Source organism: Pongo abelii, chromosome 12 (assembly GCF_028885655.2).
Source record: "Pongo abelii isolate AG06213 chromosome 12, NHGRI_mPonAbe1-v2.0_pri, whole genome shotgun sequence".
Taxonomy (NCBI): Eukaryota; Metazoa; Chordata; class Mammalia; order Primates; family Hominidae; genus Pongo; species Pongo abelii.
In genome coordinates this window covers 17,465,109-17,483,003 of record NC_071997.2, presented here as the reverse complement: position 1 = coordinate 17,483,003, position 17,895 = coordinate 17,465,109, and positions in this window count along the sequence as shown.

Here is a 17,895-nt window from a genome sequence, read left to right as displayed (position 1 = left end):
CTATGATTTGAATGCACACATCACAAAGATGTTTCTGAGAATGTCTTTGTCTAGTTTTTCAGTGAAGACAGTTCCCTTTCTACCATAGGCCTCAAAATGGTCCAAATGTCCCCTTACAGATTCTAGAAAAAGAGTGCTTCAAAACTGCTCTATCAAAGGGAAGGTTTAATTCTGTGAGTTGAATGCACACATCTTCAAGAATTTTCTGAAAATGCTTCTGTCTAGTTTTTATGTGAAGAAATTCCCGTTTCAAACGAAAGCCTCAAATCGGTGAAATATACCCTTGCAGATTCTACAAAAAGAGTGTTTCAAAACTGCTCCATCAAAAGGAATGTTGAACTCTGTGAGATGAATGCATAGATCACAAAGTAATTTCTGAGAATGCTTCTGTCTATATCTGCACATAAAAAATGTGCAGATATTCCTGTTTCCAATGAAGGCCTAAAAGCGTTCCAATTATCCACTTGCAGATTCTAAAAAAAGAGGGTTTCAAAACTGTTCTATGAAAAGTTATGTTCAACTCTGTGAGTTGAATGCACACGTCACAAAGAAGTTTCTGAGAATGCTTCTCTCTAGTTTTTATGTGAAGATATTTCCTTTTCCACCGAAGGCCTGAAATCACTCCAAATGTCCACTTGCACGTTCCAAAAAAAAAAAAAGGTTTCAAAGCTACTCTAGCAAAAGGAAGGTTCAACTGTTTAAGTTGAATGCACACATCAAAAAGTAGTTGCTGACAATGCTTCTGTCTAGTTTTTATGTGGAGATATTCTTGTTTCCAAAGAAGGCCTCAAATTGGTCCAAATATCCCCTTGCAGATTCTACAAAAAGAGTGTTTCAAAACTGCTCTATGAAAAGGTATGTTCAATTCTGTGAGTTGAATGCACACATCACAAAGAAGTTTCTGGGAATGCTTCTGTCTAATTTTTATGGGAAGATATTCCCGTTTCCAATGAATGAATCCAACAGTCCAAATATCCACTTGCAGATTCTACAGAAAGAGTGTTTCAAAACTGTCCTATGAAAACTTATGTTCTACTCTGTGAGTTGAATGCACACATCACAAAGAAGTTTCTGAGAATGTTTCTGTCTAGTTTTTATATGAAGATTTTCCCAATTAAAACGAAGGCCTCAAACTGGTAAAATTATCCACTTGCAGGATTTCAAAAAGACTGTTTCACAGCTGCTCTATGAAAAGGCATGTTCAACTCTGTGAGGTGAATGAAAATATCACAAAGAAGTTTCTGTGAATGCTTCAGTCTAGTTTTTATTTGAAGATATTTCAATTTCCACCATAGCCCTCAAAGCGATACAAATGTCCATTTGCAGATTCTGCAAAAAGAGTGTTTCAAAGCTGCTCTATCAAAGGAAATGTTCATCTCTGTGAGTTGAATGCACACATCACAAAGTAGTTTCTGAGAATGCTTCTGATTTTATTTGAACACATTCCCGTTTCCAATGAAGGCTTCAAAGCTCTCCAAATATCCAATTGCAGATACTACAAAAAGAATGTTTCAAAACTGCTCTATCAAAAGGAAGATTCAACTCTGGGAGTTGAATGCACACAACACAAAGAAGTTTCTCATAATGCTTCTGTCTAGTTTTTATGTGAAGAGATTTCCTTTTCCAATGAATTCCTCTAAGCACTCCAATTGTCTACTTCCAGATTCTACAAAAAAATGTGTTTCAAAACTGCTCTATGAAAAGGATGGTTCAACTCTGTGAGTTGAATGCACACAACACAAAGAAGTTTCTCATAATGCTTCTGTCTAGTTTTTATGTGAAGAGATTTCCTTTTCCAATGAATTCCTCTAAGCACTCCAATTGTCTACTTCCAGATTCTACAAAAAAATGTGTTTCAAAACTGCTCTATGAAAAGGATGGTTCAACTCTGTGAGTTGAATGCACAGATCACAGAGAAGTTTCTGAGATTGCTTCTCTCTAGTTTTATGTGAAGTTGTTGCCTTTTCCACCAAAGACCTCAAAGCACTACAAATGTCCACTTGCAAATTCCATAAAAAAAGGTTTCAAACTGCTCTATCAAAAGGAAGTTTCAGCTCTGTGAGCTGAATGCACACATCACAAAGAAGTTTCTGACAGTGCTCAGGTCTTGTTTTTATCTGAAGATATTTCCGTTTGCAATGAAAGCCTCAAATTGGTACAAATATCCCCTTTCAGATTCTACAAAAAGAGTTTTTCAAAACTGCTCTATGAAAAGTTATGTTCAACTCTGTGAGTCGAATGCACACATCACAAATTAGTTTCTGAGAATGCTTCTGTCTAGATTTTATGTGAAGATATTCCCATTTCCAATGAAGGCTTCACACTGTCCAAATATGCTCTCGCAGATTCTACAAAAAGAGTGTTTCAAAACTGCTCTATGAATAGTTATGTTCAACTCCATGAGTTGAATGCACACATCACAAAGTAGTTTCTGAGAATCCTTCTGTCTAGTTTATATGTGAAGATGTTCCCTTTTTCAATAAAGGCCTCAAATCATTCCAAATATCCACTTGCAGGTAGTTCAAAAAGAGTGTTCAACAACTGCACTAAGAAACTGTATGTTGAACTCCGTGAGTTGAATGCAAACATTCCAAACTTGTTTCTGAGAATTTTTCTGTGTAGTTTTTGGTTGAAGATATTTCCTTTTCCACGCTAGCCCTCAAGGTGCTACAAATGCCCTCTTTCAGATTCTACAAAAAAGAGAGTTTCTAAACTGCTCTATCAAAAGAAAGGTTCAACTCTGTGAGTTGAATGGCCATATCACAAAGTTGTTTCTGAGAGTGCTTCGGTCTAGTTTTCATGTGAAGATATTTCCTTTTCCACCGGAGAACTCAAAGTGATCCAAATGTCCACTTTCAGATACCTCAAAAAAACTGTATCTAAATGGCTCTATCAAAAGGAAGGTTCAACTCTGTAAGTTGAATGCACACAAAAGAAAGAACTTTCTGAGAATGCTCAGTCTAGTTTTTATGTGAAGATATTTCCTTTTCCACTGAAGGCCTCAAAGCGCTCGAATTGTCCACATTCACATTCCACAAAAAAAGTTTTCAAAACTGCTCTATCAAAATGAAGGTTTAACTCTTTGAGTTGAATGCACACATCACAAAGAAGTTTCTGACAATGCTTTTGTCTAGTTTTTATGTGACGATATTCAAGTTTCCAACAAAGGCCTCAAATCGGTCCAAATATCCCCTTACAGATTCTACAAAAAGACTGTTTCAAAACTGCTCTATGAAAAGTTATGTTCAAATCTGTGAGTTGAATGCACCCATCACAAAGAAGTTTCTGAGAATGCTTCTGTGTAGTTTTTATGGGAAGATAATTCCGTTTCTAATGAAGCCCTGAAACGGTCCAAATATCCACTTGTGGATTATACAAAAAGAGTGTTTCAAAACCGCTCCATGAAAACTTATGTTCTGCTCCGTGAATTGAAAGCATACATCACAAAAAATTACTGATAACGCTTCTGTCCAGTTTTTATGTGAAGATATTCCTGTTTTTAATGAAGGCCCCAAATCGGTCCAAATATCCACTTGCAGGTTCTTCAAAAAGAGTGTTTCACTACTGCTCTATCAAAAGGAATGTTCAACTCTGTGAGATGAATGCAAACTTCTCAAATAAGTTTCTGAGAATGCTTCTGTCTGGTTTTTATTGGAAGATATTTCCTTTTCCACCACAGCCCTCAAAGTCCTACAAATTGTTCTCTTTCAGATTCTACAAAAAGAGTGTTTCAAAACTGCTCTATGAAAAGAATGGTTCAACTCTGTGAGTTGAATGCACAGATCACACAGAAGTTTCTGAGATTGCTTCTGTCTAGTTTTATGTGAAGATATTTCCCTTTCCACCGAAGGCCTCAAAGCTCTCAAACTGTCCAATTGCAGATTCTACACAAAATGTTTCAAAACTGCTCTATCAAAAGGAAGTTTCAAATCTGTCAGCTGAAGTCACACATGAAAAAGAAGTTTCTGAGAATGCTTCTGTCTAGTTTTTATGTGAAGATATTCTCGTTTCCAACGAAGGTATCAAAGAGGTCTAAATATCCACTTGCAGATTCCACAGAAAGAGTGTTTCAAAACTGCTCTATGAAAAGTTACGTTGACCTCTGTGAGGGGAATGCACACATCTGAAAGAAGTTTTTGAGAATGCTTCTGTCAAGTTTTTCTGTGAAGATATTCCTGTTTCCAATGAAGGCCTCAAATCTGTCCAAATAACCACTTACAGGTCCTTAAAAAAGAGTGTTTCACTGCTGCTCTATGAAAAGAAATGTTCAGCTCTGTGCGTTGCATGAAAACATCACAAAGAAGTTTCTGAGAATGATTCTGTCTAGTTTTTATGTGAAGATATTTCTTTTTACACCAGAGCCCTCAAAGAGCTGTAAATGTCCACTTGCAGATTCTACAAAAAGAGCGTTTCAAAACTACTCTATCATAAGAAGGGTTGAACTCTGTGAGTTGAATATATATATCACAAAGTAGTTTCCGAGAATGCTTCTGTCTTGTTTTTATTTGACGATATTCCCGTTTCCAATGAAGGATTCAAAGAGCTCCAAATATCCACTTGCAGATTCTGCAAAAAGAGTGTTTCAAAACTGTTCTATCAAAAGGAAGACTCAAGTCATTGAGTTGAATGCACACATCACAGAGATGTTTCTGATAATGTTTCTGTCTAGTTTGTATGTGAAGATATTTCCTTTTCCACCAAAGGCCTTAAAGCCCTCCAAATGTCCTCTTGCAGAATCTACAGAAAGTGGGTTTCAAAACTGATATAGCAAAAGGAAGGTTCAACTCTGTGAGTTGAGTGCACATATCACAAAGAAATTTCTAAGAATGCTTCTGTCCAGCTTTTATGTGAAGATATTCCAGTTTCCAAAGAAGGCCTCAAATATGTCCAAATATCCCAATGCAGATCCTACAAACACATTGTTTCAAAACTGCTCTATCAAAAGAAAAGTTCAACTCTGTGAATTGAATGAACACATCACAAAGACGTGTATGAGAATGCTTCTGTCTAGTTTTTATGTGAAGTTATTCCGTTTCCAACAAAGGCCTGAAATCATTTCAAATTTCCATTGCAGTTTTCTCAAAAAGAGTGTTTCACAACTCCTCTATTAAAAGTATGTTCAACTCTGTCAGTTGAATGCAAACTTCACAAGGATATTTCTGAGAATGCTTCTGTCTAGTTTCTATTTGAAGATATTTCATTTTCCAACATAGTCCTCAAAGTACTACAAATGTCCATTGCAGATCCTAGAAAAACAGTGTTTTCTCTCTGCTCTATCAAAAGGAAGGTTCAACTCTGTGAGTTGAATGTGCACATCACAAAGAAGTTTCTGAGAATGCTTCAGTCTTTTTTTTATTTTAAGATATTCTCTTTTCCAATGAAGGATTCAAAGCACTCCAAATATCCACTTGCAGATTTTACAAAAATAGTGTTTCAAAACAGCTGATCAACAGGAAAGTTCAACTCAGTGAATTGAATGCACACATCACAAACCAGTTTCTGAAAACGCTTCTGTCTAGTTTTTATGTGAAGACATTTCCTTTTCCTCAGAAGGCCTCAAAGTGCTCCCAATGTCCACTTGCATATTCTACAAAAAGAGTATTTCAAAACTGCTCTATCAAAAAAGGAAAGTTCAACTAGGTGAGTTGATTGCAGACATCACAAAGAAGTTTCTGAGAAGGCTTCTGTCTAGTTTTAAGTGAAGATATTCCCGTTTCCAACGAATGCCTCAAATCAGTCCAAATATCCCCTTGCAGATTCTACAAAAAGAGTGTTTCAAAACTAATCTATCAAAAAGGAGCTTCAACTCTGTGAGTTGAATGCACACATCATAAGGGTGTTTCTGACAATGCTTCTGTCTAGTTTTTATTTGATGATATTTACTTTTGGAGCACTGGCCTCAAAGTACTCCAAACATTCACCTGCAGATTCTATTAAAAGAGTGTGTCAAAACTGCTCTATCAAAAAAAGTTCAAATTTGTTAGTTGAATGCACTCATCAAAAAGAAGTTTCTTAGAATGCGTCTGTCTACTTTTTAGGTGAAGATATTTACTTTTAAAGCATTGGCCTCAAAGCGCTCCAAATATTCACTTGCAGATCCTCAAAAATACTGTTTCAAAACTGCTCTATCAATAGGAAGGTTCAACTCTGTGAATTCAATGCAGACATCACAAAGGAGTTTCTGAGAATGCTTCTGTCTAGTTTTTAAGTGAAGATATTTCTTTTTCCAGCATAGGCCTCAAAGTGCTCCAAATATCCACTTGCAGATTCTAGAAAAAGAGTGTTTCACAACTTCTCTAGCAAAAGGAATGTTCAGCACTGTGAATTGAATGCACTCATCACAAAGAAGTTTCTGAGAATGCTTCTCTATTGTTTTTATGTGAGCATATTCCCTTTTCCAGCTTAGGCCTCAAAGTGCTCTAAGTATTCACATGCAAATACTACAAAAAGAGTGTTTCAAAGCTGCTGTATCAAAAGGACGGTTTAACTCTACATGTTGAATGCACACGTCACAAATAAATTTTTGAGAATGTTTCTATCTTGTTTTTATGTGAAGATATTTCCTTTTCCAGCATAGTCTTCAAAGCACTCCATATATACACGTGCAGATCCTCTAAAAACAGTGTTTCAAAACTGCTCTATCAAAAGAAAAGTTCAGCTCTGGGAGTTGAATGCACCCATCACCAAGAAGTTTGAGAAAACGCTTCTCTCTAGTTTTAAGTGAAGATATTTCCTATTCCAGCATAGGCCTCAAAGCGCTGCAAATAACCAATTGAAAATTCTACCAAAAAGGTGTTTCAAAACTGCTCTATAAAACAGAAGGTACAAGTCTGTGAGTTGAAAACACACACCAAAAATTAGTTTCTGAGAAGGCTTCCGTCTAGTTTCTATATGAAGATATTTCCTTTTCACCAGAGGCACAATCGCTCCAAATATCCACTTGCAGATTCTACAAAAAGAGTGTTTCAAAACTGCTCTATCAAAAGGAAGGTTCAACTCTATGACTTGAATGTAGATATCACAAAGAAGTTTCTGAGAATGCTTCTGTCTAGTTTTTATATGAAGATGTTTCCTTTTCTAGCATGGGCCTCCAAGCACTCCAAATATTGACTTGGAGATTCTGCAAAAAGATTGTTTCAAAACTGCTCTATCAACAGGAAGATTCAACTCTGCATGTTGAATGCACACAGAACAAAGAAGTTTGTGAGAATGCTGCTGTCTAGTTTTTATGTTAATATAATTCCTTTTCCAGCATTGGCCTCGAAACACTCCAAATATCCACTTGCAGATTCTACAAAAAGAGTGTTTCAAAACTGCTCTATAAAAACAAAGGTTTAACTTTGTTAGTTGAATGCACACATCAAAAAGAATTTCTTAGAATGCTTTAGTCTAGTTTTAAGGTGAAGATATTCCCTTTTCCAGCATAGGCCTCAAAGCGCTCCAAATATTCACTTGTAGATTCTACAAAAATAGTGATTCTAAATTGCTCTATCAAAAGGAAGATTCAACTCTGTGAATTGAATGAAGTCATCACAAAGCAATTTCTCAGAATGCTTCTGTATAGTTTTTAAGTGAAGATATTTCCTTTTCCAGCATAGTCATCGAAGTGCTCTAAATATCCACCTGCAGATTCTAGAAAAAGAGTGTTTCAAAACTGCTCTCTCAAAAGGAATGTTCAGCACTGTGAATTGAATGCACACATCACAAAGAAGTTTCTGAGAATTCTTCTCTCTTGTTTGTATGTGAGAATATTCCCTTTTCCAGCTTAGGCCTCAAAGCGCTCCAAATATCCACTTGCAGATTCTGCAAAAAGAGTGTTTCAAAACTGCTGTATGAATAGGGTGGTTCAGCTCTGTGAGTTGAACGTGTACATCACAAAGAAGTTTCTGAAAATGCAGCTCTCTAGTTTTTATGTGAAGATATTTCCTTTTCCAGCTTAGGCATCAAAGTGCTCTAAGTATTCACATGCAACTTCTTCTAAAAGAGTGTTTCAAAGCTGCTGTATCAAAAGGACGGTTTAACTCTATAAGTTGAATGCACATGTCACAAAGAAATTTTTGAGAATGCTTCTGTCTTGTTTTTATGTGAAGATATTTCCTTTTCCAGCATAGTCCTCAAAGCGCTCCATGTATACACTTACAGATCCTCTAAAATCAGTGTTTCAAAACTGCTCTATCAAAAGAAAAGTTCAACTCTGGGAGTTGAATGCACACAACACAAAGAAGTTTCTGAAAACATTTCTCTCTTGTTTTTATGTGAAGATATTTCCTTTTCCAGCATAGGCCTCAAAGCGCTGTAAATAACCAATTGAAAATTCTACAAAAAAGGTGTTTCAAAACTGCTCTACAAAACAGAAGGTACAAGTCTGTGAGTTGAAAGCACACACCACAAATTAGTTTCTGAGACGGCTTCCGTCTAGTTTCCATATGAAGATATTTCCTTTTCCACCAGAGGCCGCAATCGCTCCAAATATCCACTTGCAGATTCTACAAAAAGAGTGTTTGAAAACTGCTCTATCAAAAGGAAGGTTCAACTCTATGAATTGACTGCACATATCACAAATAAGTTTCTGAGAATGCTTCTGTCTAGTTTTTTATGTGAAGATGTTTCCTTTTACAGCATAGGCCTTAAAGGGCTTCAAATATTCATTTGCCGATTCTACAAATAGAGTGTTTCAAAACTGCTCTATCAAAAGGAAGGTTCAACTCTGTGAGTTGAATGCACACATCAAAAAGAAGTTATTGACAATGCTTCTCTCTACTTTTTATGGGAAGTTATTTCCTTTTCCAGCATAGGCCTCAAAGCGCTCCACATATATACTTGCAAATTCTGCAAAAAGAGTGTTTCAAAACTGCTCTATCAAAAGGAAAGTTCAACTCTGTGAGTTGAATGCATGCATCACAAAGAAGTTTCTGAGAATGATTCTGTCTAGTTTTTATGTGAAAATATTTCCTTTTCCAGGTTTGGCCTCAAATTGCTCCAAATATCCACTTGCAGATTATAAAAAAAGAGTGTTTCAAAACTGCTCTATCAAATGAAGTTTCAACTCTCTAACTTGAATGTAGACATCACAAAGAAGTTTCTGAGAATGCTTCTGTCTAGTTTTTAAGTGAAGCTGTTCCCTTTTCCAGAATAGACCTCTAAGCGCTCAAAATATTGACTTGGAGATTCTGAAAAAAGATTGTTTCAAAACTGCTGTATCAAAAAGAAGGTTCAACTCTGTGTGTTGAATGCGCAGAGAGCAAAGAAGTTTGTGAGAATGCTGCTGTCTAGTTTTTATGTGAATATAATTCCTTTTCCAGCATTGGCCACAAAGCGATCCAAATATCCACTTACAGATTCTACAAAAAGAGTGTTTCAAAACTATTCTTTCAAAAGGAAGGTTCAACTCTGTGAATTGAATGCACACATCTCATGGATGTTTCTGATAATGCTTCTGTCTAGTTTTTAGTTGAAGATATTTCCTTTTACAGCATTGGCCTCAAAGCGCTCAAAATAACCACTTGCAGATTCTGCAAAAAGAGTGCATCAAACCTGCTCTATCAAAAGGATGTTTCAGCTCTGTGAATTGAATGCACGCATCACAAAGATGTTTATGAGAATGCTTCTGTCTAGTTTCTATGTGAAGATATTTCCATTTCCAGCATAGACATTAAAGGGCTTCAAATATACACTTGCAGATACTACAAAAAGAGCTTTTCAAAGCTGCTCTATCAAAAGGAAGGTTCAACTCTGTGAGTTGAATGCAAACGTCACAAAGAAGTTTCTGAGAATGTTTCTCTCTACTTTTTATAGGAAATAATTTTTTTTCCAGCATAGGCCTCAAAGCGCTCCAGATATTCACTTGCAGATTTTACAAAAAGACTGTTTCAAAACTGCTCTATCAAAAAGAATGTTCAACTCTGTGAGTTGAATGCACACATCAAAAAGAAGTTTCTGCGAATGCTTCTGTCTAGTTTTTATGTGAAGATATTCCCTTTTCCAGCTTAGAACTCAAAGCGCTCCAAATATCCCCTTGCAGATTCCACAAAATGAGTGTTTCAAAACTGCTCTATCAATAAAAGGGTTCAACTGCTTGAGTTGAATGCATATATCACAAAGAAGTTTCTGAGAATGCTACTATCTACTTTTTATGTGAAGATATTTCCTTTTCCAGCTTAGACCTTAAACTGCTTGCAATATTCACATGGAGATTCTACAAAAAGAGTGTTTCAAACTGCTCTATCCAAAGGAACGTTCAACTCAGTGTGTTGAAAGCACACATAACAAAGAAGTTCGTGAGAATGCTTCTGCCTAGTTTTTGTGAAGATATTTCCTTTTTCAGCATTGACCTCAAAGCGTTCCGTATATGCACTTGCAGATTCTCCAAAAATAGTGTTCCAAAACTGCTCTATCAAAAGGAAAGTTCAACTCTGTGAGTTGAATGAACACATCTCAAGGATGTTTCTGAAAACGCTTCTCTCTAATTTTTATGTGAAGGTATTTCCTTTTCCATCATTGGCATCTAAGGTATCAAAGTATCCACTTGGATAATCTACAAAAAGAGTGTTCCAAAACTGCTCTATCAAAAGGATTGCTCAACTCGGTGAGTTGAAGCCACACATCACAAAGAAATTTCTGAGAATGCTTCTGTATAATTTTTATGTGAAGATATTTCCTTTTCCATCATATGCCTTAAAGTGCTGCAAACAACCACTTGCAATTTCTACAAAAAGAGTTTTTCTAAACTGCTCTATCAAAAGGAAGGTACAAATCTGAAAGTTGAAAGTATGCATCACAAATTAGTTTCTGAGAAAACTTCTGTTTAGTTTTTAAATGAACATATTTCCTTTTCCCCCAGAATCTGTAATCACTCCAAATATTCCCTTGCATATTCGAAAAAAAAAGAGTGTTTTGAAACTGCCCTATCAATAGGAAGGTTCAACTCTGTGACCTGTAGGCACACATCACAAAGAAGTTTCTGAGAACGCTTCTGTCTAGTTTTTAGGTGAAGATATTTCCTTTTCAAGCATTGTCCTTAAAGGAGTCCAAATGTCCACTTGCAGATTCTATAAAAAGAGTGTTTCAAAACTGCGCTATCAAAAGGAATGTTCAACTCTATGAGTTGAATTCAGACATCACAAAGAAGTTTCTGAGAATGCTTCTGTCTAGTTTTTATGTGAAGATATTTCCTTTTCCAGCACAGGCCTCAAGGCGTTGAAAATATCCTCTTGCAGATTCTACAAAAAGAGTGTTTCAAAACTGCTCTATCAAAAGGAAGGTTCAACTCTGTGTGTTGAAAGCACACACACATCACAAATAAGTTTCTGAGAATGCCTGTTTCTAGTTTCTACGTGAAGATATTTCCTTTTCCAAGCACAGGCCTCATAGCCTTCCAAATATCCACTTGCAGATTCTTCAAAAATAGTATTTCAAAACTGGTCTATCAAAAGGAAATTTCATCTCTGTGATTTGAATGCACACACCACAAAGAAGTTTCTGAGTATACTTCTGTCTAGTTCTTATGGAAAAATATTTCCTTTTACAGCATAGGCCTCATGATGCCCCTAGTATCCAGTGGCAGATTCTACAAAAAGAGTGCTTCCAAACTGCACTATCAAAAGTAAGGTTCAACTCTGTGAGTTGAATGCACACATCACAAAGAAGTTTCTGAGAATGCTTCTCTCTTGTTTTTATGTGAAGATATTGCCTTTTCCAGCTTAGGATTCAAAGCACTCCAACTATCCACTTGCAGATAATACAAAAAGAGTGTTTCAAAACTTCACTATACAAAGGACGATTCAACTTTGAGAGTTGAAAGCATACATCACAAAGAAGATTCTGAAACCACTTCTCTTTAGTTTTTATGTGAAGATATTTCCTTTTCCAGCATAGGCATCAAAGAGATCAAAATATCCAATTGCAGAATCTAAAAAAGAGTGTCTCAAAACTGCTCTATCAGAAGGAATGTTCAACTCTGTGAGCTGAAGGCACACATCACAAAGAAGTTTCTGAAAACGCTTCTGTCTAGTTTTTATGTGAAGATATTTCTTTTTCCTGCATTGGCCTCAAAGTGCTGTAAATAACCAATTGCAAATTCTACAAAAAGAGTCTTTCAAAACAGCTCTATCAAAAGGAAGGTACAAGTCTGTGATTTGAAAGCACATATCACTAATTAGTTTCTGAGAACACTTCTGTCTAGTTTTTATATGAAGATATTTCTTTTTCCCCCAGAGGTCACAGTCGCTCCAAATATCCACTTGTAGATTCTACAAAAAGAGTATTTCAAAACTGCTCTATCAGAATGAAGGTTCAACTCTGTGAATTTAATGCACGCATCACAAAGAAGTTTCTGATAATATTTCTGTATAGTTTTTATGTGAAGATATTTCCTTTTCCAGCATAGGCCTTCAAGGGCTTCAAATATCCAGTTGCAGATTATGCAAAAAGAGTGTTTCAAAACTGTTCTATCAAAAGGAAGGTACAGCTCTGTGAGTTGAATGCACGCAGCAAAATGAAGTTTCTGAGAATACATCTCTCTACTTTTTATGGGAAGATATATCCTTTTCCAGCATAGGCCTCAAACTGCTCCAAATATCCTCTTGCAGATTCTGCAAAAACGGTGTTTCAAAACTGCTCTATCAAAAGGGGGTTTCAAAAGTGAAAGTTGATTGCACATATCACAAAGAATTTTCTGAGAATGCTTCTCTCTACTTTTTATAGGCAGATATTTCCTTTTCCAGCATAGGCCTATTCACTCCAAATATGCACTTGCAGATTCTATAAAAAGATGGTTTCAAAACTGCTCTATCAAAAGGAAGGTTCATCTCAGTGAGTTGAATGCACACATCACAAGGTACTTTCTGAGGATACTTCTATCTACTTTTTATTTGAAGATATTCCCGTTTCCAGCAAATGCATCATAGTGCTCCAAATATCCACTTGCAGATTCTAGAAAAAGAGTGTTTCAAAACTGCTCTATCAAAAGGAAGTTTCAACTCTGTGAGCTGAATGCACACATTGCCAAGAAGTTTCTGAGAATGCTTCTGTCTAGTTTTTATGTAAAGATATTTCTTTTTCCACCAAAGGCCTCAAAGTGCCCGAACTGTCCACTTGCAGATTCTACAAAAAGTGTTTCAAAACTGCTCTATCAAAAGGAAAGTTCAAGTCTGTGAGTTGAATGCAAATATCACAAAGAAGTTTCTCAGAATGCTTCTTTCTAGTTTTTATTTGAAGTTATTTCATTTTCCACCACAGCCCTCAAAGCTCTACAAATGACCACTTGCAGATTCTAAAAGCAGAGTGTTTCAAATTTGTTCTATCAAAAGAAATAGTCTACTCTTTGAGTTGCATGCACACATCACAAAGTAGTTTGTGAGAATTCTTCTATTTTGTTTTTATTTGAAGATATTGTCACTTCCAGTGAAGGCTTTGAAGCGCTCAAAATATACACTTGCTGATTCTACAAAAAGAGTGTTTCAAAACTGGTCTATCAAAAGGTTCAACTCAGTGAGTTGAATGGACACATCAAAAAGAAGTTATGAGAATGCTTCTGTCTAGTTTTTATGTGAAGATATTTCCTTTTGTACCATTGGTCTCAAAGTGCCTCAAATAACCACCTGCAGTTTCTACAAAAAGAGTGTTTCAAAACTGCACTATCAAAAGGATGGCTCAACTCTGTGAGTTGAATGCACTTATCATGAAGAAGCTTCTGAGAATGCTTCTATCTAGTTTCTATTTGAAGATATACACGTTTCCAAAGAAGTCCCAAAACTGTCCAAATATCCCATTGCAAATTGTACAAAAAGAGAGTTTCAAATCTGCTCTATAAAAGGGAAACTTCAACTCTGAGATTTGAATGCACAGATCTCAAAGAAGTTTCTGAGAAAGCTTCTGTACAGTGTTTATGTGAAGATATTCCCATTTCCAACAAAGGCCTCAAATCGGTCTAAATATCCCCTTGCAGATTCTACAAAAGGAGTGTTTCAAAACTGCTCTATCAAAAGGAAGGTTCAACTTTGTGAGTTGAATGCGCACATCGGAAAGAAGTTTCTGAGAATGCTTCTGTCTAGTTTTAATGAGAAGATATTTCCTTTTCCACTGAAGGCATCAAAGCGCCTAAAATGTCCTCTTTCAGGTTATAAAAAAGAGTTGTTTCAAAACTGCTGTATCGAAAGGAATGTTCAAGTCTGTGAGTTGAATGCACACATCAAAAGGAATTTCTGAGAATTCTTCTGTCCAGTTTTTATGTGAAGATATTCCCGTTTCCAACAAAGACCTCAAAACGCTACAAATATCCCCTTGCAGATTCTACAAAAAGAGTGGTTCGAAACTGCTCTATCGAAAGAAAGTTTCAACTCTGCGAGTAGAATGCACACATCACAAAATAGTTTCTGAGAATGCTTCTGTGCAGTTTTTATGTGAAGTTATTCCCATTTCCAACAAACGCCTCTACACGGTCCAAATATCCCCTTGCAGATTATACAAAAAGAGGGTTTCAAAACTGCTCTATCAAAAGGAAGGTTCAACTCCGTGAGTTGAATGCACACATCACAAAGTAATTTCTGAGAATGCTTCTGTGTAGTTTTTATGTGAAGATATTCCCGTTTCCAGAGATGGTGTCAATTCGGTCTAAATATCCACTTGCACGTTCTTCAAAAAGAGTATTTCAGAACTGCTCTGTGAAAAGGTATGTTCAGCTCTGTGAGTTGAATGAAAACATCACAAAGAAGTTTCTGAGAATGCTTCTGTCTAGATTTATTTTGAAGATATTTCCTTTCCACCATAGCCCTCAAAGCACTACAAATGTCCACTTGCAGATTCCACAAAAGGAGTGTTTCAAAACAACTCTCTCAAAAGAAAGGTTCATCTCTGTGAGTTCAATACACACATCACACAGTAGTTTCTGAGAATTGTACTGTCTAGCTTTTATTTGAAGATATTCCCTTCTCCAACTAAAGCTTCAAAGTGCTTCAAATATCCAATTGCAGATTTCACAAAAAAGAGTGTTCCAAAACTGCTATATCAAGACGAAAGTTGAACTCTGTGAGTTGAATGCACACATCACAAAGAAGTTTCTGTCTAGCTTTTATGTGAAGATATTTCCTTTTCCAGTGAAGGCCTCAAAGCACTCCAAATGTACTCTTGTAGATTCTACAAAAAAGATGTTTCAAAACTGGTCTATCAAAAGGAAGGTTCAAATCCGTGAGATCAATTCACACATCACAAAGAATTTTCTGAGAATGCTTCTGTCCAATTTTTATGTGAAGATATTCCCATTTCCAATGAAGGCCTCAAAACGCTCCAATTATCCCCTTGCAGGTTCTACAAAAAGAGTGTTCAAAACTACTCTATTGAAAGGAAGGTTCAATTATGCAAGTAGAATGCACACATCACAAATTAGTTTCTGAGAATACTTCCGTCTAGTTTTTATTCGAAATTATTCTCATTACTAATGAAGGCCTCAAAGCAGTGCACATATCCAGTTGCAGATTCTACAAAAAGAGTGTTTCAAAACTCTTCAATCAGAAGAAAGGTTCAACACTGTGAGTTAAACGCCCACATCACAATGAAGTTTCTGAGAATGCTTCTGTCTGGTTTTTATGTGAAGACATTCCCGTTTACAATGAAGGCCTCAAATAGGTCAAATATCCAATTGCAGATTGTACAAAAACAGTGTTTCAATACTGCTTTACCAAAAGGATGGTTCAACTCTTTGAGCTAAATGCACACATCAAAAAACAAGTTTCTGAGAATGCTTCTGTCAAGTTTTTATGTGAAGATATTCCCTTTTTCAATGAAAGCCTCAAATTGGTCCACTTCTCCCCTTGCAGATTCTACAAATAGAGTGTTTCAAAACTGCTGTATGAAAAGTTATGTTCAATTATGTGAGTTGAATGCACACATCACAAAGATGTTTCTGAGAATGCTTCTGTCTAGTTTTTATAGGAAGATATTCCCTTTTCCAGCATAGGCCTCAAATCGCTCCAAATATCCAATTGCAGATTGTACAGAAAGGGTGTTTCAAAACAGCTCTATCAAAAGGAAGGTTCAACTCTGTGAGTTGAATGCATTCATCACAAAGAAGTTTCCGAGAATGCTTCTGTCCAGTTTTTATGTGAAGATATTTCCTTTTTCAGCAAATGCCTCAAAGTGCTCCAAATATCTACCTGCAGATTCTACAAAAGAGTGTTTCAAAACTGCTCTATCAAAAATAAAGTTCAAATCCGTGAGCTGAATGCACTCATCACAAAGAAGTTTCTGAGAATGCTTCTGTCTACTTTTAATGTGAAGGTATTACCTTTTTCACCATTGGCCTCAATGCGCTCCTAACATCCACTTGCAGACTCTCCAAAAAGAGTGTTTCAAAGCTGTCCTATCAAAAGGAAGGTTCAACACTGTGAGCTGAATGCACCCATCACAAAGTAGTTTCTGATAATGCTTCTGTCTAGTTTTTATGTGATGAGATTTCCTTTTCCAGCATAGGTCTGAAAGCGCTAAAAATATCCACTTGTAGATTCTCCAAAAGTGTTTTTTTAAAACTGTTCGATAAAAAGGGAAAGTTCAAATCTGTGAGTTGAATGCACTCTTCACAAAAAGTTTCTGAGAATGCTTCTGTCTAGTTTTTTTGTGAAGATATTTCCTATTCCAGCATAGGCCTCAAAACGCTCCAAATATCCACTTGCAGATTCTACTAAGAGAGTGTTTCAAATCTGTTCTACCAAAAGGAAGGTTCAACACCGTGAGTTGAATGCACTCATCACAAAGAAGTTTCTGAGAACGTTTCTGTCTTGTCTGTATGTGAAGATATTTCTATTTCCATCATAGGCCTCAAATCGCTCCAAATATCCAGTTGCAGATTGTACAGAAAGGATGTTTCAAAACAGCTCTATCAAAAGGAATGTCCAACTCTGTAAGTTGAATGCATACATCACAAAGTACTTTCTGAGAATGCTTCTGTCTGCTTATCATGTGAAGATAATTCGTTTTCAAGCATAGGCCTCAAATCGCTCTAAATATCCACTTGCAGATTCTACAAAAAGAGTGTTTCAAAACTATTCCATCAAAAGGAAGTTTCAATCCTGTGAGTTGAATTTATGAGGCAAAGAGAAGTTTCTGAGAATGCTTCTGTCTAGTTTTTATGTGAAGATATTCCCTTTTCCAGCATTGGCCTCACATCGCTCCAAATATCCACTGGCAGATTCTACAAAAAGCGTGTTTCAAAACTGCTCTATCAAAAGGAAGGTTCAACACTGTGAGTTGAATGCACACATCACAAACAAGTTTCTGAGAATGCTTCTGTCTTGTTTTTATGTGAAGATATTTCATTTTCCTGCATAGGCCTCAAAGCGCTCCACATATACCCTTGCAAATACTACAAAAAGAGTGTTTCAAAACTGCTCTATGAAAAGGAAGGTTCACGTCTGTGAGTTGAATGCACACATAAGAAAGACGTTTCTGAGAATGCTTCAATCTAGTTTTTATGTGAATTTATTTCCTTTTCCAGCATAGGCCTCAAAGCACTCCAAATATCCACTTGCAGATTCAACACAAAGAGTGTTTCAAAACTCTTCTATCAAAAGGAAGGTTCAACTTTGTGAGTTGAATGCACTCATCAAAAAGAAGTTTCTGAGAATGCTTCAGTCTTGTTTGTATGTGAAGATATTTCTATTTCCATCATAAGCCTCAAATCGCTCCAAATATCCAATTGTAGGTTGTACAGAAAGGGTGTTTCAAAACAGCTCTATCAAAAGGAATGTTCAACTCTGTAAGTTGAATGCACACATCACAAAGAACTTTCTGAGAATGCTTCTGTCTACTTATCACATGAAGATATTTCATTTTCAAGCATAGGCCTCAAATCACTCTAAATATCCACTTGCAGATACTACAAAAAGAGTGTTTCAAAACTATTCT